Here is a 25,440-nt window from a genome sequence, read left to right as displayed (position 1 = left end):
CTAAACAAAGACTGTAACAAGAGACAGAGAAGAACACTATATAATCATAAAAGGGGACAATCCAACAAGAAGACATAACAATTGTAAATATTTATGCACCCAACATGGAAGATCCTATATACATAAAACAGTTAGTAACAAATATAAAGGAACTTATCAATAGTAATACAATAATAGTAGGGGATTCTAACACTCCACTTACAACATCAGACAGATCATCCAAACAGAAATCAATAAGGAAACAGTGGCTTTGAATGATACATTGAATCAGATGGCTCTAACATATATTCAGAACATTCCATCCTAAAAAAGCAGAATACACATTCTTTTCAAGTGCACACAGAACATTCTCCAGAATAGATCATATATTAGGTCACAAAACAAGACTCAACAAACGCACAAAGATTCAAGTCATAACACGCATTTTTCAGACCACAACACCATTAAACTAGAAATCAACCACAAGAAAAAAATCTCAAAGACCACAAATACATACAGATTAAATTACATGGAGACAAATGAAAATGAAAATACAATGGTCTAAAACAAAAGTGGTTTTGTTTTTATTTTAATTAACAAAAGTGGTTCTAAGAGGGTAGTTTATAACAATACAGGCCTACCTCAAGAAGCAAGAAAACAACTCAACCTAACCTTACACCTAAAGGACTTAGAAAAGAACAACAAACAAAACTCAAAACCAGCACCAGCTGAAAGAAGGAAATAAAGATTAGACCAGAAATAAATGATACAGAAATGAAAAAACAGAAACAACAGAACAGATCAATGAAACCAGGAACTGGTTCTTTGAAAAAAATCAACAAAATTGATAAACCTCTAGCCAGATTCATAAAAAGAGAGAGGGAGGACTCAAGTAAACAAAATCAGAAAGAGAGGAAATAACAACCAATACCACAAAAACACAAGGAGAATATTATGAAAAATTATATGACAACAAATTGGATGATCTAGAAGAAATGGATGAATTCCTAGAAACACATAAACTACAAAAAATGAAGAAGAAATAGAAAATTTTAGCAAACCAATTACCAGTACTGAAATTGAACCAATAATCAAAAAACTCACAACAAACGAAAGTCCAGGACCAGATGGCTACACAGCTGAATTCTACCAAACACTTAAAGAAGAGCTAATACCTATTCTTCCTAAACTTTTCCAAAAAATAGAAGAGGAAGGAAAGCTTCCAAATTCATTCTATGAGGCCAACGTTACCCTGACACGGAAACCAGATTAAGACATCACCAAATAAGAGAACTACAGGCCAATATCTCTGATGAACATAGATCAAAAACCTTCAACAAAATATTAGCAACCTGAACCCAACAATACACTAAAAAAAATCATTCACCATGATCAAGTGGGATTTATTCCTGGGATGCAAGACTGGTTCAATATTCACAAATCAATCAACATGATACATCACATCAACAAGAGAAAGGATAAGAACCATATGATAATTTCAATAGATTCAGAAGAAGCATTTGACAAACTACAACACCCATTCATGATAAAAACCTTCAATGAAGATTAGAGGGAACATACCTCAACATATTAAAGGCCTCATATGAAAAACCCACAGCTAACATCATACTTGATGGGGAAAAATTGAGAGATTTTCCCCTAAGTTCAATAACAAGACAAGGATGTCCACTCTCATCACTTTTATTCAACATAGTACTGGAAATCCTAGCCATAGCAATCAGATAAGAAAAAGCTGGTAAGGAAAAAGTAAAACTTTCGCTATTTGCAGATGATATGATACTTTATGTAGAAAATCTGAGATACTCCACCAAACAACTACTAGAATTGATAAATGAATTCAGTAAGGTCTCAGGATATAAAAATCAATGTACAGAAATCCATTGCATTTTTAAAGTTTATTTATTTTAAGAGAGCAAGAGAGCAAGCATGGGTGTCAGAGATACAGAGAGGGAGAGAGAATACCCTAAGTTCATACTCACGAACAACGAGATCATCACCTGCACTGAAATCAAGAGTCTGATGCTGAACTTACTGAGCCACCCAGGTGCCCCTAATCCACTGCATTTCTATATACTAATAATGAAGCAGCAGAAAGAGAAATTTAAAAAACTACCCCATTTCAACTGCACCAAAAATAATACCTAGGAATAAACTTAACCAATGAGGTGAAAGACCTGTACTCTGAAAAGTATAAAACATGGATGAAAGAAATTGAAGATGGCACAAAGAAATATAAAGACATTTCATGCTCATTAATTGGAAGATCAAATATTGTTAAAATGTCCATACTACCCCAAGTAATCTACACATTTAATGCAATCCCTATCAAAATACCACCAGCATTTTTCACAGAACTAGAACAAACAATCCTAAAATTTGTATAGAACCACAAAGACTCTGAGTAGCCAAAGCAATCTTGAAAAACAAAACAGGAGATATTACAATTTCAGACTTAAGTTATATTACAAAGCTGTAGTAATCAAAAACGGTATGGTACTGGCACAAAAACAGACACATAGATCAATAGAACAGAATAAAAGGCCTAGAATAAACCTATATTATATGGTCAATTAGTCTTCAACAAAGCAGGAAAGAATATCCAATGGGAAAAAGTCGCTTCAACAAATGGTGTTGGAAAAACTGGACAGGTACATACAAAAGAATGAAACTGGACCACTTTTTTACACCATACACAAAAATAAACTCAAAGTGGATCAAAGACCTAAATGTGAGGCCTGAAACCATAAAAATCCTAAAGAGAGCCAAGGCAGTAATTTTTCTGACATTGGCCATAACAACAAAGCAGAATACACATTCTTTTCAAGTGTACACAGAACATTCTCCAGAACAGATCACATATTAGGCCACAAAACAAGTCTCAAAAAATGCAAAAAGACTGAAGTCATAACATGCATTTTTCAGACCACAGATATGTCTCCTGAAGAAAGATAAACAAAAGCAAAAATAAACTACTGGGACATCAAAATAAAAAGCTTCTGTACAGCAAAGGAAATAATCAACAAAACTAAAAGACAACTTACTGAATGGGAGAAGATATTTGCAAATGACATATCTAATTAAAGGTCAGTATGCAAAATATATGAAGGACTTATACAAGTCAACACCAAAAAAAAAAAAAAATTCAATTAAAATATGGGCAGAAGACATGAACAGGTATTTCTCCAAAGAAGACATACAGATGGCCAACAGACATAAAAAGATGCTCAACATGACTCATCATCAGGGAAATGCAAATCAAAAGCCCAATGAGATATCACCTCGCACCTGTCAGAATGGCTAAAATAAAAAACTCAAGAAACAACAAGTACTGGTGAGGATGTAGAGAAAAAGGAACCCTCGTGCATTGTGGGTGGCAATACAAACTGGTGTAGCTACAGTGTAAGACAGTATGGAGGTTCCTCATTAAAAATAGAGCTACCTTGGGGCGCCTGGGTGGCTCAGTCAGTTAAGTGTCTGACTCTTGATCTCAGCTCAGGTCATGATCTCAAGGTTTGTGAGTTCAAGCCCCGCATGAGGCTCTGTGCTTACATCGCAGAGCCTGCTTGGGATTCTGTCTCTCCTTCTCTCTGCCCCTCCCTTGCTGTGCTGTCTCTCTCAAAATAAATTAACTAAAAAGTTTTTAATTAAAAAAAAAAATAGAGCTACCATATGCTCCAGCAATTGCACTACTGGGTATTTACACAAAGAATACAAAAACACTAATTCAAAGGGTTACACGCACCCCTATGTTTATTGCAGCATAATTTACAACAGTCAAATTATAGAAGCAGTCCAAGTGTCCATTAATAGATGAATAAAGAAGATGTGGGGTGTGTGTGTGTGTATGGATGGATCTAGAAAGTATAATGCTAAGTGAAATAAGCCAGTCAGAAAGAGAAATACCATATGATTTCACACATATGTGGAATGTAAGAAACAAAACAGGACCTCCTGGTTGGCTCATTTGGTTGAGCGTCTGACTCTTGATTTCAGCTCAGATTCATGATCCCAGGGTCCAGCATGGATCAACCCCCACATTGGGGCTCCAACATCAGGGCTCCAACAGAGCCTGCTTGGGATTCTCTCTCTCTCTCTCTCTCTCTCTCTCTCCTTCTGCCCCTCTCTCCCCTGCTTGTGAGCTCTCTCTCTAAAAAAAAGAAACAAATATACAAAGAAAAGGTAGACAAACCAAAAGCCAGTCTCTTAACTATGGAGATCAAACAGATCAGTATGGGGGGTGGGGGATGGGTGAAATAGGTGAAGGAAATTAAGAGTACACTTAGCATGATGAGAACTGAGTAATGTATAGAATTGTTGAATCACTATATTGTACAAGTGAAACTAATATAACACTGTACATTAAGTACATTGGAATTAAAAAAAAAAGAAAAAGGGCACCCTTCCTACTCAGCTCCCATGAAGGGAGGGGGGCATGACTTAGAGACACCTGGGGATGAAGAGAACATCACCATCCTGTGGTTCAGGGTTTGTGTGAGGTCCCAAATCCCTTCCATCCAGGAGCAGTGAACCAAAGTTTCATCTGTGGCCTTGTGTCCTTTCCTAGCACCAAAGAGGCTTCCAACCAGACCTCAGGCTTAGACAGAACCCTAACTATAAAAATGTCAATTAAAAATAGAAAAACAAATGAAAAAATATCCAAAATGGTCTTACGATTCAGCTGGTACACCCTTGTATGGCCTTCCAGGTTGTTAAAAGATTGAAAGAGCTTCTTCCCTGGCAATAGAGCCACTTGCCATGCTGACTCCCTTCCTAGGACCTTTCCACCACTGCCCACCAACAACCAACAACTATAAGTAACCTGGCCCAGGAGAGGCTATTGAGTGGGAGGAATGAATCAGCTCAGGAACCAAGAATCATGGAGATTCAGCAAGCTAAAGGGTGAGTAAATGTTTCACTTTATTACAGTCCTAGAACCTGCTTAGGACAGTGTGTCTTGGGCTTCTATTCCACCCATGGTCAGTTGGGGCCAATTACCATCATCTGGGCTTCCGCTCAGTCCTGCAGAAATATGAGGCAGTCTAGAGAAACAGACTGGATATCCCTGAGATCTGAGATAAAGACAGAGGAAAGGGGAAACCTTGTGTACTTACTTCTACATAAACAATGTGTATCCTCAGCACTCCTTGATTGATTTGAAAGGCTACTGGCTAACAGGTGGCATTTATAACTTTTATATATTAATGACATCAAACTTTGTTTCTATATTAAAAGTCATAAAATTGTCCTGTACCAGGAGTGTTTTTTTAAAAATACATGTGGCAAAACAGAAAAAGAAAATATCAACTTCTCCAACACCAAATGCAAACTTAACATTCTTAGAGCCGCACTCAATAAAGTCAATGTTTGTGTAACGATGTGTGTAGTTCCTGGAATCTTTATCAACGTTGAACTGCAACAGCTGAAATACAACAATTCCAATTTAATATATGAAATTTTATTGTACTGGGAATTTAGACTGGGAAATTAGTATGCATGTCAAAATCTTAAAACAGATTTCTACAAAGTTGCATGAAATTCCTAAAGCTGCTTGCCATTTCCCTCTATTTCACCAAGTCCCTCCCCTTTGAAAACACTTTATACTGTTCTTAAATCTAGGCTCTCAACAGCTTATTACATTGTATTAAGTTCTACTTTATTTTCATTCATTTCATTTCTTTGGATCACAAAACCCCCAGTTTATCTGAAAGACTATTAAATATTTGCTAACATAAACTTGTAACATGAACCTGAACTAAAGGAAAAGCCGCTGGAAAGAGCACAGGGGAGAAATCTAAGCACTACCTAAGATTATTTCTAGGTATTATTTTCTGGCCGCAAACATCTTCACTCAGCCAAAGACAAGACATTAAAAGCCATCTTATGCAAGCAGGACCCATTTTAGCAGAACACCTGCTGAAAAATTTCATGGTGTTCCTCTTCATTTTTTAAAATGCTGAAGCTTTCTTTTAACTAAGTGTAGTTACACAAGATTTACACCAGGCAAGACCTTATTTTAATCTAAGATGGAAATTATTCCCACCATCTTTCTACATTGGAATGTATCTTTAAAAAAAATTACTTACACCACACAGCAAAGTGAAATCTGGACAGACAGCATGAAACTACCGGCAGCCACCTATTTCCTCATAGACTAAACTTTGTTCCCTTCCTGGCTGTTTCTGGATCAGGTTCACACTGATACACGTTTACTGTGGCCTTGGAAGCTACCACCCAGTGGAGCGAGGTGGGAGGGTTTGTTAATTTAACTACTGCTTGACCACTATTTATCAGCAGCTTCTTTAAGGTCGAGTTCAACGTGTTTAAAGAGACAAACGCAAGGAAGATCATAAGGTGAGCCTGAAAAATCTCTTAACCTCTGATAGTTGGGCTTTGGTTTCTGAGGACGTTCCTTTCCCATATGTTCCTGGGGGAAAAACTAATATAGTCGTTCCTCTGAGCTTCAAAAGCCGTGTTTTCTTTTAATAAAAGTTTTCTCTTGTCCTTAGAATCTATACATTGTGCAATCATGGCAAAAAAGAGACCAGAAAGTTGCTTCTCCCCCACCTTCATTCCCTCTCTTTCACTAGTTAGGGGAATAATGCAGAGTTCTTGTTAAACTTAGTTCTTTCTGACATTGAAACCACCTGCTTACCTAAGAGTAAAAGTGGATCCCGAATTCTGTTCTTGGCAAGATAAAATGTTATGCTGCTTCATCTTCTTCCACATCCCCAAGCTTCTTTCTCTTCTGAGCTACTGTATTTCTGTAATTTGTAGCATTAGCTGTTGAAGCAGAAACCATTTATTATGTACTTACTGCACTAATCACTTTATAAACATTATCTCATTCTCTCCTAGGCAACATATTTGGGGATCATCTTCAATTCTTCTTAGTCTGCTTCTCTATCCAATTAGCCCCTTCTCTATCCTGGTGATCTTCTGCAGTTAGAACTGTGGTAGGCAGAATAATGGTCCCCCACAAAGATGTCCATTCTCTTATCACCAGAAGCTGTGAATATGTTACTTTACATGGCACAAGGGACTTTGGCGATGTGGTTAAGGTTAAGGACTTTTAGATGGGGAGATCATCCAGATGGGGCCAATCTGACCACACGAATCCTTTAAAAGCAGTGAGCCTTTCTCAGCTGTGGTCAGTGAGGACTGGACTTGCTTCTGCTGGCTTTGAAGGGGAAGGAAGGGAACCACTAGAAGCTAGAAAAGGCAGGAAAACAGATTCTCTTCTAGATCCTCCAGAAAGAGATGCAGCCCTGATGATACCACAGTTTTAGCCTATTGAGATCCGTGTTGGATTTTTTTTCCCTAATGTTTATTTATTTTGAGAGAGAACACGTGTGCAAGTGGGGGAGGGGCAGAGAGAGAGAGAAAATCCCAAGCAGACTCCACCTTTCTAGGGCAGAGCCCACCTCGGGGCTAGATCCCATGAACGGTGAGATCATGACCTGAGCCAAGATCAAGAGTCAGGGGGCTAACGAAGCCACCCAGGCACCCCTTTGTGTTGGATTTCTCACCTACAGAACTGTAAGATAATAAATATGCATTGCTTTAGTCCGCTAAGTTTGTGATAATTCATCACGACCGCAATAGAAACATAATACAGGTACTTTAATTTCAAAATTAATTTCCTTTGAAAATATAATACCAAAACTGAATAGTATACTCCAAATGAAGTCTGATAAAGAAAAAACTAATTGTGGAACTAAGTTCCTTATTCTGATGCCACACTTGGTGGACTCCTTATCACACCAGGTGCCTGACTCTACCCTCATTCTTTCTTTCAACTAATTTTGGAGATGAAATGCAGAGTTTTATGTTCAATTGAAATTTCACCTTATTTGTTTTAGCCCATCCTTCCCAACGATTAAGATTATGTTTAATCATGCCTCTGTACTGTCATAGGAAGTACCTTTTAAGCCTAACTGCATTTACTTAATTCTCATGTATCCATCAAGTTATTAATAAATAAACATTGACCAATCAAGATCAAAAACAGAGTTCTGAAATGGAGGACAGATTTTTGTTATTAGAGATCTTCAGTTTGACACTGATCATGAAACAAAACTCTTTGGGAGGCGCCTGGATGCTCAGTTGGTTAAGCATCCTACCCTTGACTTTAGCTCAGGTTATGATCTCATGGTTGGTGAGATCAAGCCCCACATCAGGCTCTGAGCTAACAGCATGGAGCCTGCTTGGGATTCTCTCTCTCCCTCTCTCTCTGTCTTTCCCCAATGCATGCTCACTCTCACACAATATATACATAAACATAAAAAAGGAAACTTCTTTGGGTACACAAGTTTGATCAGCTACAAACCACCTACTCTCATACAGCTTACTTTTTTTTTTAATTTCTCACACATATCAAGAGAATAAAATGTCTTAATAAATAAAGATGTGTCCACAGCATACTGGAAATGGAGATGTGGTTAAGTTGATATGAGCAGTTTTTGTTTTTTAATAGTTTGGTGCTGTCTCAATGATTATCATTTTCTTTGTTAAGAGTTTACAAACTATCAGGGTGCCTGGATGGTTCAGTCAGTTAAGTGTCTGACTCTTGATCTTGGTTCAGATCATGATCTCATGGTTTGAGAGATTGAGCCCTGCCTTGGACTCTATGCTGACAAAGCAGTGCCTGCTTGGGTTTCTCTCTCTCCCTCCCTCTCTGCCCCTCCCCAACTGGCACTGTCTTTCTCTTTCTTTCCCAATAATTAAATAAATAAATAAGCAAACAAACTTAAAGAAAAAGTTTACAAACTATCAGTTAATTATTCTTTCTAGAAGTCTACTTGAAATTAAAAGAAAGTTTATCCAATTGAAGGAAGTGACAACTAATTCTGTCTCAAAAGAGGATATGTGAATGGAGAGGGGGATAGGGGAAACACTATGAAAGAAGGCATGGTGGAAGGAATGAGCACAGGGCACCCTTGGGAGAGTATAAAAACCCAACTGGTTAGAGCGATAGTGGTTATTGGAAGGTAGTGTGAACTGGGGCTGAAACATATGATGTAGTCTTAAAAGGGGGACTAGGACTTCAACTTAACACAGGAGAAAATAGAAAGAAGTAAAAGATTATTTTTTAAAGTTTATTTTTGAGAGAGAGAGAGAGCATGAGTGTGTGTGCCCAAGTAGGGGAGGGGCAGAGAGAGGGAAAGAGAGAATCCTAAGCGGGCTGCATGCTGACAGCATCACTGGGGAGGGGGTGCTCAATTCCACGGACCTCGAGATCATGACCTGAGCTGAAATCAAAAGCCAGGTGCTCAACCGACTGAGCCACCCAGATGCCCCAAGAATTAAAGGATTTTAAAGCAAGAAAATGAAATAATAACAGTAGTGCTTTAATAACCTAATTGAAAAATGGGAAAGTATATGAAGAGTTCACAGAAGAAAATGTAAATGGCTCTTAAATATATGTAAAGACACTCCACCTCCTTTTTAATAAGAGAAATATAAATTGAAGGTACAATGACATAATTTTAAGCTATATTTTAACCTATCAAATTGGCAAAATTCAAAGTTTCATAAGACACAATTTTGGTGAGGCTATAGGGAAATAATAGAGGATAAAATGGTGGAAACTCTAAAATGCAAATTGGCAAATTATGAATGTGCATTCCCTTTTACCTAGTAGTAACTAAAAACATACACATGTAAAATGATGTATGTTGGTGGATATTCACTACAGAGAGAATTGTTTGCAAAGGTAAAAGGGGTCAATCAGTAGGGAACTGGCAAATCAAATTACAGTACAGATATCCAATAAGACACTAGAATTTAAAAAAAAAAAGCAACTTTGTGTTATTGATTAAAATAATGAAACTATAACAAATTTTAAAAAAGATAGACCAGCATATTTAGAATGCAACTATTTGTGTATGTATGAAAGAGTATGTGTGTGTATGTATATGAGTTATGTACTCAGAGAATCTCTTAGGAAGAATATCCAAGAAACCAGATATCCAAGAAACCAGATAAGAAACAATGGGTCGTCTTTAAGGAAGAGACAGGATAGTTATAGTTCAGAGGTATGAAGGAAACTTCTATATCCTTTTGTCTGTTTTGAATTCTCACCAAAGTTGATATTACCTATTTAAAAATTGATAGGTGTGCTAAATAGCAATGTTGTATTCTGGAATAGAAAAAAGTATAGTAGTGGGGTGCCTGGGTGGCTCAGTCAGTTGAGCAGTCCAACTCTTGATTTTGGCTCAGATCAAGATCCCAGGGTCATGGGATCGAGCCCTGCATCAGGCTCTGTGCTGAGCATGGAGCCTGCTTAAGATTCTCTCTCTCTCTCTCTCTCTCTCTCTCTCCCTTTGCCCTCTCCCTTACTGTCTCCCTCTTTCTCTAAAATAAGAAAAGGGGCGCCTGGGTGGCGCAGTCGGTTAAGCGTCTGACTTCAGCCAGGTCACGATCTCGCGGTCCGTGAGTTCGAGCCCCGCGTCAGGCTCTGGGCTGATGGCTCGGAGCCTGGAGCCTGTTTCCGATTCTGTGTCTCCCTCTCTCTCTGCCCCTCCCCCGTTCATGCTCTGTCTCTCTCTGTCCCAAAAATAAATAAAAAACGTTGAAAAAATAAAATAAAATAAAATAAGAAAAGAAAATGTACAGTAGGAAAAAGTCTGGTGAAAAGTTACAGTCTGGATTTTAGTTGTCATGCACCAATGTTAATTTCTTAATTTTGAAATTAAGCCAAAGCCAAACAAGCCAAAGTTATGAGAGGTGTTAACATCAGGAGAAAGTGAGTGAAGGTACCATTTTTGCAACTTTTTATAAACCTAAAATTATCTCAAAAATAAAAAATTTCATAAACCAATAAATAAATATTAAACACTTATTAGGGCAGTTGCAGGGGCAATGGCTTGGAGAGAAGAGGGATTAGAATCAAAGAGGCCAGATGGGAAACTGGGAGTAATCTTGACATGAGGTGCATTAGGGTAATAGTTATGAAAATACAATGAAACGAGCTAATGTGGAGATGAGATTCATTTCAAAAGAAAAAAAATCAACAAAATACTTGCAATAGCAGAAAGCAGAGATAAGATCAGTGATGCCAGTGACAAAAGATGGAACTGAGAGGAGGAAGTTTATTTAAAAGGGAATGAAGTTCATTCATTCATTCATTCATTCATCCATTCATAAGTATTTGCTGGTACCCTCATGCCAGGCTCTATGCAAGGCACTGGGGATATGAATAAGTTTATAAATGCCAAGTAAGAAGTGACCCTAAAATGTCCAAGCTCAATTGTCCAAAAGGCATTTGGACATTACAGGGTGACAGTCCTGGTAAGGGCACAGAACTGGGGTAGCTGAGAAAGATGACAGAGACTGAGGACGAAGAAGTGAAAACTGAGCCATGGGACAGAAACACAATTAGGGGGAGAGAGGAGTAGCAAAGGAGACAGGGAAGGAATGGTCAAAGGGGATAGGAAATAAGTAGGACATGGCAATTTCCTGGAAACCAAGATAAAAGAAAGATCAAAGAAGAAGGGTTCCATCAAATGCACTGTTCAAAAAATGAGGGTAGACAAAAGTCCATAAGACAGTTAACAAGAGAAATAGCTGATGGCAAAGGAGGTCACTCAAGAGAACTTTTTCACCTTCAGTAAAGCCTAAATGGAACCCAAATTACCCAAATTACAGAAGTCAAAATTTTCTTACAAGAAAGCACTTCTAATTTAAAGGCCTTTGGGAAATGAGATCCCATCTATTGTCATGCTTCTCAAACTGAGATACTTGAAACCACAAAATAGATCTGTATGCAACATCAATTTTGTTTGGAAGAAAATATATTGAAACAGAGGAATGCAAACTATGCATGAGCTCTGAAGATAAATCCTGAAATTTCAAGCATAGAATGTCTTATAGGAGGTCCCCTTCCAAATTCTAGGGCTACAAATTCATTCTCTGCTTCTTTAAAGGGGTTCTTGGGCAGAGATCTGAGAAGCACTGATGTAATGGCCAGCTATACTGAAATGTACCCTTTCTACTGAAATTCAGGATACCTAGAACTTAAAAAATAACTTTATGGGTGGCTCAGTCAGTTAAACATTTAACTCGATTTGGGTTCAGGTCGTGATCTCATGGTTCGTGAGTGCAAGCCCTGTGTCAAGCTCTGTGCTGACAGCTCACAGCCTGGAGCCTACTTCAGATTCTGTGTCTCCCTCTCTCTCTACCTTTCTCTCTCTCTCTCTCTCTCTCTCTCTCTCTCTCTCTCTCTCTCTCTCTCTCAAAAATGAACATTAAAGGGGGCGCCTGGGTGGCGCAGTCGGTTAAGTGTCCGACTTCGGCCAGGTCACGATCTCGCGGTCTGTGAGTTCGAGCCCGGCGTCGGGCTCTGGGCTGATGGCTCGGAGCCTGGAGCCTGTTTCCGATTCTGTGTCTCCCTCTCTCTCTGCCCCTCCCCCGTTTGTTCGTGCTCTGTCTCTCTCTGTCCCAAAAATAAATAAAAAACGTTGAAAAAAAAATTAAAAAAAAAAAAAAAAAGAACATAAAAAAAAAGAAAATGTCATGGAAAAACTATCTAGGGTTAGTGATTTTTGTAAAATCAATGGTCTACTCTGATGTCATGTGAATGGAGAAATTATCATCATTTCTTATCCTAGTGCAATTCTGATACTTAAGAGATTTTTACTGTTTAAAAGAAAATCAACTTTAAGAATGGTTAAAATAAACCAGCTTCTTTTCTAAGTGTTTGGGTTTTTAAACTAAAAGCTATATAGCAAACACCTCTCATATTCCATCTTATATACACTCCCTTACATTTCAAGGCTAAGAAAAAAAAAAAAAAAAGCTAATGCAACGCTAAACCTAGAATATAGAATGACAGCTCTCACAAGTATTTCATTCAGCCCGGGCTGTTGGCTCTCATGATTAAAAACAACTAACAACTATGGGGGCGCGTTATCACTTCTTAACACCACCCATGGCCTATAACTCTCTGCGGTCTCATTTTAAAGGAATTTTGACATTATCATATTTCGAGAAAGCAAATCTGAATTGATAACCTAGGGAATAAACAATACATTATTTTCTTTTCCCACCTGACCTTCATAATCATGAGATTGGTAGAATTCTCAATGATTCCCTTTTCGTCTTAAATATATATTCATGGATGTGAATTGAATACATGCACTTTGAATGTCAGGTAAGTGGAATTATTAATACCACCATGCAATTTAGTATTTCCTGAAAGAAATGAAGCATGTTTCTACAACCAGCAATTCAACTCTCAGGCACACCCCCTAGCAGAGCTTCTCAACTGCCGTGCCATGGTGCCCAGGTAGGCAACAAACAGGTTACAGGTGTGCCCAGATATGGCTCTCCTCAGCTCTCCAGCCAAGCAGAAGCTCCCAGGCCAGAGACACAGCTTTGTTTTTTTAAGGCAGCATGTGAAACAAACACTACCTATCATTTCCTATGTGTGCCATGACATGCAAAAGGTTGAGAAACATTGACAGAGAAGTTCTTGCACATGTATACCAGATACGTATACAGGAATATATGTATATATAGGAACAATGTTTGTAGTATCTAAAAACTGGTGCATCTCAAATGTCTATCGATCAATTCATCTGCTAATAAATTCTGGAGTACTTGTACAATGCAATATTATACAGCAGTGAAAACTAATGAGCAATAGCTATGTGCATTGACACAGATAAATACAAAAATATAATTCTGAGTAAAAAAAAAAATTCCCAGAAAAATACGCATGATAGGATTCCATTTTTATGAAGTTCCAAAACATGTTAAACTAATCAATATACCATTTGGGGGTACACAGTGTGTGATAAAAACCACTGAAAAAAGAAAATTAACAAAAAAAAAATTCAGAACTTTAGTTACCTCTGAGGGAGCAAGAGAAGTTTGGGAGAAGAGAGGAGTATATACGGTATATTGGAGGTAAAGGTAACAGAGCTTTTTTAAAACTGGGCTATAGGGAAATGTAATATGTTTTCTACATAATTATTCGATAAACCCTACAGATATTTTATAAACATTGTGTATCTACTCAATATTTAATAAGCATATTTTATAAGAGCCCTACTTTGTCCAAAAGTAGATAGTGAATGCATGTGTTGTCCCTGTAATAGTATGAAGTACATGGAATGGTAGGGAACAGAAAGCATGAAATTCTACAGAACACTGCAGGTCAGGCCCTGAATCTTTCACAAAGGCCCTACAGACTCACACATGAGTGCAACAATAAGAGATTTGAAAGCTAGACAGTAATTAAAATTAAAACAAAATTTAATATGCTATCATTTTATGAGGCACCATATACACAAATTTTAACATTAACTAAAATATGGATTTAAAGAATCAGGACCGAATAAACTGCCAGCCTGTGGATGAATAACTCCTCTTGCTATTTTCTAAACAGTCAACATTTCATTGTGTATTTAGACCACACAAAAGACATTTACAGAATGACAATACTTTAATTCATCATGTATATCCAGCAAATGTTTGCTTAGTCAAATGCCTGTCTGTTTGTCAATGTCATTTAAGGGCAGGTTTATAAAGCTTCAAGAGCAAGAACTGGGTCTGTTTCAACTGATATGACTCCCAAGGAAAGCACAATGAAAACATTTTAAGAATTCTGTCTGTCCTCTGTCTCCTTTTATTTTAAGGACTAGACAGTGAAAAGCCATTTTTCTAAGCAGTGGATATTTTGCCAATATAAAAGAGATACAAGCACTTAACCTCCAATAGATACACTTAACCTCCAAATTAATTAAATTTATTATTTTTTATTTGAAATATAAAAGAAATCCAGTTTGAACTCTCCCTTAAAAAAAAAAAAAAACTAGCAGCAGATAGGTTAATGTTTACACAAAGCCAATTTTTTTCTCTTTGTTTTTTTTTTTTTCCCTTTAAAGTTTAATGGGTGAATGACCTTGCTGGAATTCCCCGTCAGTTCTGGAGTATCTGTTTGGAAATTTCAAATAGAAACTACTTTCACATGATACATTCGAATGGTATGCCAAGTGGTATCTGTCTCTGCACCTTCAACCTGGACATTATATAACAGATGAATCAATAAACTTTACACAAAATGAAAGGCTTCTTTTTCTCCTTATGCTATTTAAGAAAAGATCACTTAAACGTGTTTGGCGTTATATATTTATAGAGCCAGTTACACATAGAAAACCTTCACATATTTACCCTGTTCAAGAAAATTGCCCTTGATACAGCTTCAAGTTATCAAAGACAGACCAGTTTTTAAGCATGTCAAACACTGAACATTTCAGGCTGAAATGAGAATCTGAGCCAAGAATTAATTCCTGTTAACTAGTAAACATTAGTTACACAAGTAGAATAACTATCTTAAAATCTAGATAATATAAGGCATTTTTATTTTGCTTTATTTTGGAATTTCTTAAAATACTTACTTTCACTGAGAGGGAGTTATCTCAGATTTATTGTGTAAGGCTTTGGACACGCTGCCTTTTCCAGTGTGTGGCAATCATGAAACTAACTCGAAACCACCAATAATCAATAGGGTCATAAGTAACAGTGGGGATGATTTAGAACAGAAACAAAAGACTTCCCCAACAAAAATTTTCCCCACACCTCTTAGTTTCACCCTTGGCTCTTCTCTCCCTCATTTTCAGAAGATGAAAGTACATTAAATGTTGCCTAGGATTTTAGCCCAGTCATCTATCCTGCTGTCAAAAATTGGTTCAGGATAGATAAAAATGAAACATTTCACAATCTGAGTTTCTATAGAACTTGTCAGTGTCTCAGAAGTCGAGATGAAGGGTAGAGTGAATGGGGAAAGACTATCAGGGAAAGTTCAGGAGAGGAATCACTGCATTTGAACATTGTCCCTAGACTATTTCTCTACCATTTTATAATAGTGCCTGGAATCTTCTCATTACAGGTTTCTTAAAGAATTTTAATCCATTAGTATGACATCACAATAGTTACAGGATAGAATTAGAAGCCATTGAATTGTTCCTCTTGCCCAAGCTCACAATGTTTCCTGTCCCTACCTACGTCTAGTTAGGAAGAACAATGAATGGGATAGTAATTCAATGTCTAACTGTGGCCCTGATTTTTCAGAGGAAGTTGGAATAAAAATGTGATGGCGAGAGGCAGGGAAGAAAGAAAACTTAATCAAATTTAATGCTCTCAAGCATTCCCCCTTCCATCTCCACGTCCCTATTCCCATCTAGTTAGCAAAAAGGAAAAAAAAAAACAAAAACTTTTGCTATTAGTTTAGAAATATTAGTTATGTAACATAAACAATTCATAATTATTTCCTAACCTTTACATTCCAAAATGCTTTCTTTAAAAGTGGTGCAGGGGCGCCTGGGTGGCTCAGTCGGTTAAGCAGCCGACTTCAGCTCAGGTCATGACCTCTCGGTCCGTGAGTTCAAGCCCTGCATCGGGCTCTGTGCTGACAGCTCAGAGCCTGGAGCCTGTTTCAGATTCTGTGTCTCCCTCTCTCTGATCCTCCCCTGTTCATGCTCTGTCTCTCCCTGTCTCAAAAATAAATAAAACTTAAAAAAAAAAAAAAAAAGTGGTGCAGTATAGGGACACCTGGGTGGCTCAGTCGGCTAAGTATCTGACTCTAATTTCAGCTCAGGTCATGATCTCACAGTTGTGAGGTTGGGCTCTGCACTGGGCGTGAAGCCTGCTTAAGATTCTCTCTTTCTCCCTCTCCCTCTGCTCCTCTCCACTCATGCTCTCTTTCTTTCTCAAAATAAAAATAAAAAATAAAATAAATAAAAGACGCAATGCAATATGGACAGATGTCTTAAAGCATATTAGTAAAAACAACACATCTCAGGCAAGGGAGGGGATTTTAAGAACACCTTTTATGATTTTTAATATATTTTGGCACACATATATTTATAACCAAAAAGATTCCAATAAGGTTATTTTCATTTTGGAAAATAAAAAATATAAGCCATTCAATGCAAAGATTTTTATGTGATGTTACCTACCAAACAGTAAACTCTTAAATGTAAAAAGAAGTGTTTTGGCTTCTAGGATATAGTTTCATTTTCACAAATTATGGAAAGTATATTCAGAGCCCTTTGTTGTCATTGTTGTTGTTCAGGGCTTTCTCTTCTTGACCTCCTTTGTCCTAATGACTCCCATATTGATGTATTCTGCTCAGACCTCTTTTTTCTTCTATGGTTAGTCTTGAAATTTCTTAATCAAAAACAGTAATAGCTAATGTATATTAAGCCAGACATTGTTCTGAACACTTTACCTAATCAATTTAATCTTTACAACAACCCTGGGAGATACTTCCAGTTTAAAAACATACTGTTATCCCCACTTTACAGATTAGGATCTGGAAGCAGAGGTGGTTAATACCCCATTTGCAACAGGGCAGAGTAGCAAAATTTGTGTTTTAAATAATTTGCTTGTCTTTTCCTTTTCCTTTGTTGTTGTTGTTTTTTTTTTTAAATCTCTTTAGGAAGTATTCCCAAAGGAATGATACATGGAGAAAAAGGGTATGTGATTTTGTTATTTTCATTATGTATCTCCATGTTTTTTTCCCAGAATTTTTCTAATGCAGTGATTCTCAACTTATTGTCTCTGGACCAGCAGCATCACCATTACATGGGAACTTGTTAGAAATGCAAATTATCTATCAGGTCCCATCCATCCCTACTAAATCAGAAACTCTAGGGTAAGGCCTACCAATATGTTTTTGTTCACACACACACGCACCTAATTTTTGTTAAATTACTCCTCTGGAGTGATTCTGATGCATATTAAAGTTTGAGAACCATTGTTCTAAAGGGTAATATAGCCATCGGTTATGCAAAAGATCCCATTTGGCCACATATTTAATGTACTGAGGTGTAACTGCCTATCTTTTACTAATTTTATTGCATCTCTTGGAAAGGGGCACTCATTTCCACAAATATTTATTAAGCATCTACTATGTGCTTGAGAATGAGTGCTTGAAGAGCTAACCGTCTAGTTGGACAAGGAGAAATGTAATTTTTATTATTTTTTTAAATGTTTATTTATTTTTGCGAGAGACAGTGTGAGTAGGGGGAAGGACAGAGAGAAAGGGGGACAGAGGATCCAAAACAGGCTTTGCATTGATAGCAGCAAGCCTGATGCAGGGCTCAAACCCATGAACCGTGAGATCATGACCTGAGCTAGAGTTGGAGGCTCAAGTGACTGAGCCGCCCAGGCGCCCCTACAGGGAGAAATTTAATAATTACAATGCCAGGTAGTAATTCAGTGACAGAGATGCACTGATGCTGAGGGGAAGTAAACTGTAGTAGGTTATGTCTTGATCTCTTAGGAATTGCTGTACTCTACCGCACCATTTGAGAAACGTTATTTTATGCCAGTATATCCTACCCCTCACCCAGGGCCCATGCCCCAAATCAGGGCATTACCATAGCAACACTCACTGTTATACAGTGATTAACAAACTCAGCAAGGTAGTTCCTCCGTGGTTAGAATCCAGAGCCTGTGTAGAGAAAGGAGCCAGTGTCTAGAGTTCCTAAGAGTCTAAAGAGCTTTCCTATTCTACTCCACAGGTAACTTGACAATAATTCACCCTTTCCCCACCACTATCTCATGTTTTTCATGATTGTGTCAGATAGTTTCCAAAATATAAAAACTTTCAAATACCCTCTGTACCCTTCCAAGTTCACATTCTCCTCTATAATACTTTAATCACTATTCTGAATCTAGTGTTTATCAACCCCCCCAAAGTACTATTTTTCATCTTTATGAAAATGTATAAGGTGCTTTTGAAACTTATTTTACTTAACATTCCTTTTTGAGATTGATCCCTGTTGAGGTAAGAAGCTCTATAATGCATTGGTGAATTTATGCCGTTGAATGAATAGCCCAGCAAAGTTTATTCATCCATTTTCCTCTTGATAGATGTTTGGGCTATTTCTTTTTTTCTTTCTCTTTTAAAATAGTGATGCAATAAGGGCATCTGGGTGGCACAGTCTATTAAGCGTCCGACTTCAGCTCAGGTCATGATCTCATGATCTCATGGTAAAGGGGTTTGAGCCCCATGTTGGGCTCTACACTGACAGCATGGAGCCTGCTGGGGATTCTCTGTCTCCAGCCTCCCTCTGCCCCTCCCCTGCTTGCACACATGCATGTGCTCTCTCCCAGAAATAAATAAGCATTTAAAAAATAAAACAGTGATGCAATGAACATTTTAATAGATCACTTCAGCAAATATGAAGGGCCACCACATTTTTAAAAAACGTGTCTGAATCTTCTTTCCCCTTTTTTATAGTTTATATTTCTCTGCTAAAATTCTTCATCTGTTCATGCATATGTCCTGCCTTTTCCACTAGATTCTTTAACATACTAGTCACAATTAAAGTTCCTGTCTGATAGTTCCAACATGAATCATCTCTGGTGCTGGGTCTGTCTGTTGCTTTGTATCTTAAAAATGGATGGGTTTTTTTTCATATATTTTTAAATTTTTGATTTAATGCCACACACTGACTACAGAATAACCATACAAACTAGGGAAAAGAATAGTAACTCTTGGAAAAATGTGCATGCCTATTCTTCTGTCCTGCAACCAGGTAAACTGAAATTCCAAAGAGACATAATCTAGTCAGTAGGTGAGCTGGTTTTATTGTTGCTATAGTTACTTTCTGTGCCTCTTCCTCCAGCAGTGGGGAACAGCTACTTTGTGCTTAGTGTGGACCCCAGGATACTCAGGTTTTATTCAGTGTTCCTGCTCCACACTCAGCTTTCAGTGGTCACTGCATGTCTGTGCCACAGAAGGGGTTCTTTCTCTGCATCCTTGCCCCTTCTGAAGAGATAGACTGCTGTTGTTTGTTACTCAGTGTTAAGTGTATTCGTTCTCTTGGTCTGGACTCAGTCTTAGGCAGGCCCTATACGTCTATGCCTCAGGTATAGACACCCCCAACCCCCCATGGCAGTGAAACTCTGCCTTGTATCTATAAGGGAACACTGCAAAAACCCCTCCAGCACGCCAGACCCCATACTAACCACAAGTAGTAGCAGCAGCTAATGGTGGAGAGTTTCCTGTACCTCCCAGCGCAGAAAGCTTTTGCTTCTACCTTACCCTCAGAAGCAATGAATCTTTGCCTGGACCCTGAAAAACAAAGTTTCCTGTCCCTTCCCCAGTGGCTTAAGATTTTTGCTTCACACAAGAAAATTATTGGTGGGGCACCTGGGTGACTCAGTCGGTTAAGCATCTGACTTTGGCTCAGGTCATGATCTTGTGTGAGTTCAAGCCCTGGATCGGGCTCTGTGCTGACAGGGTAAGATGGCTAAATAGGAAGCCCCAGATCTAGTTCTCCCAATGAGACACTAACTTAACAATATATGGTCTAAAAGGCCTGTATGTGGCCTCCAAAAACCAGTTAAGAAGTTGTAGTACCCCGGAAAAACTCAAACCCAAGAACAGCCACATTGAATTGGTAAGAAAGCCATTTCATTTCACCTGTTGTAGCCCTTCCCCCAAGGTGGTACACTTCTGTGTGATCAGAAGTAAACACCCAATCCACAGCAACTCCATCAGAATGAGAAGAACAGAACACTCCAAATATTCGAAAGACTGCCTGAGAGACTGGTTTGTCTCATCTGACTTGGAATGCTGAGGCATACTTTAGATGGATGCCTTGGGGTCACTGGAAATGGGAGAACACAGAGTTGAGCTCTTGCACCAGAAAGCCTACAATACCACAGATGAACATCAGAGCGAACAAAAGATTACCAACTCCTGAAAAAGCAACTGGAGAACCTTTCTAACTGGGAAGGCACGCAAACAAGCCCAGAGAAGATGCATACCCATGCCAAGTTTGAGAAGTCTCCAGAATCTTTAGTTGGCTGACTGATGAAAGTCTCCCTGTGTATGAAGCCAGTCCATAGAACCGAGAGTCCATAGAACTGTTTTTTCAAATGCACAAATCCCAGCAAAATTCCCTGAAGAAACAGAAACGTGGCCCAAAGTCAAGGGAACAAAATAAATCTTCAGAAACTGATCCTGAAGGGATGGAAGTGCATGAATTACCTGACAAAAAATGCAAAACAATCATCTTAAAGATGTTCACTGTGCTAAAAGAGAGCATGGTCAAATAAAAGAAATTAGGAAAATGATGCATGAACAAAATGAGAACACCAACAAAGACAGAAAGAGAAATTCTAGAGCAGAAGAAAACGAATGGGAAAATCTCCAAATGTGTGGAAATTAAACAACACACTCTTAACCACGGTCAAAGAAAAAAAAATCACATAAGAAATTAGAAAACACTTTGAGACAAATGAAAACAGAAACACAACATACCAAAATTTATAGGGGGCAACAAAAGCAGTATTAAGAATGGAGCTTATAGCAGTAAATGCCTACATTTAAGAAGAAAAAAGAAAGAAAGAAAGGAAGGAAGAAAGAAAGAAAGATTAAAAGTTAAAAAAAATAAAGAAGAAAAAAGATCTCAAATCAATAACCTAACTTAAAGAACTAGAAAAAGAACAAACTAAACCCAATTAGCAGAAGGAAGGAAATAATAAAAATTAGTGCAGTAATAAACAAAATTTGGAAAAAATTTAAAAATCAACAAAATGAAAGGCTGATTTTTAAAAAGATCAACAAAATTGACAAGTCTTAGCTTCATGAAGAAAAATAAAAAAAGAGAAAATTCAAACAAAAATCCAAAGTGGAAGAGGAAATACTACAACTGATACTGCAGAAATAAAAAAATCAGAGAGTACTATGAGCAACTATCAACTGTGTACCAACATGTCTCCTCATATTCTTTTTTTTTTTTTTTTGAGAAACATGGAACATAAATGAGTTTTCAAAAATACAGTTCTCCTCTTTCAATCCTGAAAAGCAGGGCAGAACAGAAGATTTTATTTCAAAAAGTACTGTTTATGTCCAGGTCAAAGATAGAAAGGAGAAAGGTAAAAAAGAAGAAAAAATCAAATAAGAGCACATTTTGCCAGTGGAACCCCACCTAGCTAAATATTCTCATCTTTTGCTTCAAAATACCAGCCTTGTTTAACAAAGTACTGCAGTTAACTGAAAGGCTTGCAGTCTACACTCACACACATCCCCTGTTTATCTCTGACCTACAGTGATCTCCACAATTCTCAGACTCAGTTTTAAATGGCAAAAAGACAAAACAGAATTGGGAAAGTATACATCACATGAACACAAAGGCATGTACTCTATGATGTCCCATTTAACTTCACACACACACAAATACACACACACATGCACACACATACACACCAGGTAACTTTCATTTTGGTTACTATATCGGTGAAAGATTTCTTGAAGTCTAATTCATCTGCTTTACTCCCAATCCTTCACCTCAATTCAATTGTTAATTATATAAAAATCTATTTCTTTTTTTTCAAGTTTTATTGATATAATTAACATACATAACCTTGCATTGGTTAAAGTGTAGGGCAATCATTTGATACATGTATATACTGCAGAATGAAAACTCTTTCTTTTTTTTTTTTTAAGTTTATCTATTTTGAGAGAGAAAGAGTGTGAGTGGGGGAGGGGCAGGGAGAGGAGGAGACAGAATTCCAAGCAGGCTCTGCATTGTCAGGGCAGAGCCCTACACAGGGCTCCAACCCACAAACTGCGAGATCATGACCTGAGCTGAAGTCGGACTTTTAACCAACTGAGCCACCCAGGCGCCCATGAAAAATCAATTTCTAAGTTGCCAATTCTCTACCTCAAGAGGAAGGAGGCCATAACCACTGGAATCTCATACTATCTCATGATTAGAGTCAGAGAAACTAGAATAATTAATGTCCTGGTAGGTTTCTTTGACAGTGGACTTTCAAAATTATTCCATTACTAAGTTTGAATCAACCTTGGAAATGTCCTGCACACAATATAAGCATGGTGGCCATGACTGTCATCTCTCAGATGTAGCAGAGGCTTTATTATGGATAGACTGTTCATGTTTTATACCAATGGAGAATTTCCTAATACAGATAGCAAGTTCTTTCTAGGAGAGTAATTTCATGGGAGCACCTGGGTGGCTCAGTCAGGTAAGCATCTGGCTCTTGATTTTGGCTCAGGCCAAGATCTCATAGTCAAGCCCCGAGTTTGGCTCTTCACTGACAGCATGGAGCCTACTTGGGATTCTCTCTCCCTCTCTCTGCCCCTCCTGGACTCATGTGTGTGTTCTCTCTCTCTCTCTCTCAAAATAAATAAATAATACATTTTTAAAAGAAGAGTAATTTCATGACTTCCTATTGTTAAGTAGGTTTTCTGGGTTTCTATGTATGACCCCAATGTCTGTGACCTGTGCCACAGAGCAAAGTTCATTATTCCAGTCCAATGATCATTTCTGATCAAGTTAAATTCTTTAATAAGCCAAATTTACAACCTGCCTCTTGTTCTGGGTGCTGGGGAGAAACAATGCTGAATAGTGTGTCAGTCAGAGGTAAGTACCATGGAGAAAAATAAAGCAGGGAAGGGGAAGAGAAATGTCATGGGGTGGTGATGAGTTTACAATTTTAAATAAGACGGTCAGAGAGGGACTTATTGAGGGGACAAACCGTGACGTGAAGGAACTGAAGATGAGAGATTAAACCCACATAGATATCTAAGGCAAGAGCATCTCAGGCACAGGGAATATCAAGTACCAAGTTCCCAAGGCAGAACAGAGATTTGTGTTTCTGAGGGTCAGCTAGGAGACCAGAGTGGCTGGGGCTGACCATCAGATGATCGAGAGATAAGGGGAGAGCAAAGGCAGCTCAGGTAAGGCCCTGGAGACCATCATAAAGACTCTGGCTTATAAATGGAATGAGATGAGAAGCAACTGGAAGGTTCTGAAGAGAAGAAATTACATAAATTAGAAGAATGTACAGTATCTGAAATATCTAAATGAAAAGAGTGGTAGCTGTGGGAAGCATTAGTCTGCAAATATTTACTGAATCCATACTATTTACTAGGATTTTCCTAGGCACAGAGCCCAACACAGGGCTTGAACCCACAAATCTTGAGATTATGATGTGAGTCAAAGTCAGATGCTTAACCGACTGAGCCACCCAGGTACCCCTAGAGTTGTGTTTTTTGAAGATGACTCAAAAGAAATTAGAGTTGTATTTTTAGAAGATGACTCTAGGGGCACCTGGGCGGCTCAGTCGGTTGAGCCTCCGACTTCGGCTCAGGTCATGATCTCTCAGTTCGTGAGTTCAAGCCCCGCGTCCGACTCTGTGCTGACAGCTCAGAGCCTGGAGCCTGCTTCGGATTCTGTGACTCCCTCTCTCTCTGCCCCTCCCCTGCTTGTGCTCTGTCCCTCTCTCTCAAAAATGAACGTAAAAATAAATTTTTTTTAAAGATGACTCTAAAAGCAATGAGATTACAGGAGTAAGGAGTATGTACAGCAGGCCAATCAGCTATTAAAGAAGTGAGGGCAAAGATAATGGAGGTGTAAATAAGTGTAGTGGATGTGGGAATAGAAAGATGTGGAGAGTTTGAAAGACACTTAGGAGGGAGAAAAGACAGAATATGATGATGGATTAAATTCCTGAGAGTTGAGGAAGAAAGTCAAGAATGGCTGAGGTTGCCTACTTTTCTTGACTTTTTGTGTAGATAGATCCTATCTCCTTCACAGAGAGAATATAGATACCGATGTGATTCCTTCTGCAGAGGAGGAATAAGAAAAAGCTGATCATATATGCTAATAAGCCTATATGCCATTGCTGCCAATTGTTATACACAAATTGCACAAGTTATGCAATTTGTTGTTTCCACTGATGTATGAAACTTGGCTATGACTGTTCAGCAAAATGAAGCAGCTGGATTCTACATCTTAAATCTTCTGATAAATATTCATGTTGCTAGTATTATATAGATTTATATAATACAAATTATATACATGATTTAAGCACATTTACATTATACATGCTTACAAAGCAGGGAACATCAATGTTTTCTACAGCATTCCATCAAAGCTTAAGTAAATAATCCCAAGGCACCAAATATAAATTTTCAGTACACTATAGCACTAAAGACTTAGTTCTTTAAAAGTCACCTTATTCCTACCAATGCTGTCACCAAAAAAGTGGATTATCTGTTTTTAGGAAAAGTTGAATAATACTGGTGACTTACTTAAGTCATTAAAGATAAATTTAGTCACTCAAAGAAAGACAACTTGACATTTTCTCTTTTAGAGACCATCAAACTCCTAGTCGTGCTAACTATATTCTCTATAGCCTGTCTGCCTGGAGTCCTCAAACAATTTTAACCTAAATGGGAGTTTTTTGTTTTCCATTAGGCCAAGAAGACAAAAGCAAAAGATTTTTAAAAGAAAATACATTTGATACAATCTTTCTACTAGTATGAGGTTGAACCAACCTTAAATGTTTTTAACATTTAAGAGTTGATGTGTCAGAGTTGATGGTATTAGAATATTAAATAAAATACCCAGAAGGCCTAGAGGCTTTCTTTGTGCTCTGAAATGAAAAAAA

At 37.9% G+C, this 25,440-nt stretch overlaps 1 protein-coding gene across 11 annotated transcripts in view; it reads right to left on the bottom strand.

Annotated features, from left to right (window-relative positions):
* Nucleotides 1-25,440, bottom strand: part of MAP3K13 (mitogen-activated protein kinase kinase kinase 13) — a 174,641-nt gene that overhangs the window by 140,650 nt on the left and 8,551 nt on the right. For 5 of the 11 annotated variants that reach the window (XM_058730721.1, XM_058730722.1, XM_058730720.1 and 2 more), the window contains exon 3: nt 6,653-6,780. The exons of 2 other annotated variants lie outside the window; for them this stretch is intronic. The gene's annotated coding sequence lies outside the window, so the exon portion shown is untranslated. Of the gene's footprint in view, nt 1-6,083; nt 6,630-6,652; nt 6,781-15,401; nt 17,417-20,787; nt 20,923-25,440 lie in introns of those variants that run through there. 4 more of the 11 variants (XM_058730723.1, XM_058730729.1, XM_058730728.1 and 1 more) reach the window with 4 other exon arrangements.

This window comes from Neofelis nebulosa, chromosome 5 (assembly GCF_028018385.1).
Source record: "Neofelis nebulosa isolate mNeoNeb1 chromosome 5, mNeoNeb1.pri, whole genome shotgun sequence".
Classification (NCBI taxonomy): Eukaryota; Metazoa; Chordata; class Mammalia; order Carnivora; family Felidae; genus Neofelis; species Neofelis nebulosa.
Note: the sequence above shows the minus strand (reverse complement) of the source record. Positions and strands in the feature narration are given on the sequence as shown.